The sequence below is a fragment of the Cystoisospora suis genome, assembly GCF_002600585.1.
Source record: "Cystoisospora suis strain Wien I chromosome Unknown contig_119, whole genome shotgun sequence".
Classification (NCBI taxonomy): domain Eukaryota; phylum Apicomplexa; class Conoidasida; order Eucoccidiorida; family Sarcocystidae; genus Cystoisospora; species Cystoisospora suis.
This window is the reverse complement of record NW_027152921.1, coordinates 5,396-6,696: the sequence shown is the minus strand read 5'-3', so window position 1 is coordinate 6,696 and position 1,301 is coordinate 5,396.

Here is a 1,301-nt window from a genome sequence, read left to right as displayed (position 1 = left end):
TCTGGGACGCCCGGTGCCATAAGAGACGCCAGGGTACCGCGAAGACGCTGGAACTGCTAGGCAGGCGGACAGTGTACACTGCTTCCTCGTGGAGCGGACCTTCTGCCACGGCGCGAGAGACGCCGTGCACAGGCAACCGACGGACGAGAATAAGATATTCTGCTAGTTAGAGAGATGTTTCTATGTAACAGTGCTAGCAGTTGCTCAACTCGGATAGAAGCGCTGGTTTGTACACTCTAGTGGAAGCCAGTGATTGTCGGCAGAGTGCGTGGCGCACCGAACGTCCCAACAGCAAGGAGCGCCGACTCTGTGCCTGCGTCTGCTTCTTGGCGGTGAAAGTGTTTCAGTAGTGCGACAAGGCCAAGCCGCTGTCGCAATTCGAGGCACTGGCGAACGTCAATATTGCGTGGCGCCCGTTTTTAGCCGCGGGCACCACACAGGTCTACAATACTGAGGCTGGCCAGCATCCAGCTCCTGAAGGCCCGCCGGTTTTTATCGGTGATCTGTCCGCGCCCTTTTAGCGCATAGGCAATCCAGCGAGCACCGAGATATTCGTGTGATCCGGGAAGATCAGTGTAAGCCCTACGTTCTGGGGAGGGGCCGCGTCCTCGTCTACGGTGTGCTTGGCCAAGAGGCATACACGTCCAGCGCAGTCGCGTCACCCCGCAGACGCAGCAGTGCTAAACTCGTGTGATGCACTGTTTTAGGATCGGGTCTCGCTGGGGTTGTCAGCACCAGCAGCACAAGCTGTGTAGTCGACAGACCGCCCCACAGAGGAAGAGTTCTCCGGCAGTCGACACACATAGTAGTGGCTGTCGGAGTACTAGAACGCAGAGCAACTCGAGTAGGCAGCCGAACAACGGACAGACATACTCAAAGGACGACTGTTAGTGTTTGTGAGACACATCCGTTGTAGATCCGTGGGTGGCTCCGTCCGCCGCAAGGGGGCTCGGCGTGGATCGAGACCACGTTGCAGGACTCACGAGGTTCGTTCACGGTTAGCATCGGAAAAACGTTGGTTCCCCCCCCGTCTACTCGGGGTTCGACCTTCCGACGCCCCCCCCTGTCCCCGAGGGGCGGCACGGCACCACGGGGNNCCCCTGATCACGTCACTACACGGTCCCTCGTATGCACAGAACCATCAGAGGCTTCTGGGAGTCGCCGACTGGGATATCAACGACAGAAGCGGTCGAGCCGTTAGATCGGCGCATGCGCATCTGGTCGCTGGATTTGCCGGGGACTTTCCGGCCATCCCGCAAGAGGACGGTGAATAATTGACGGAAACCCATATGCAACGCTAA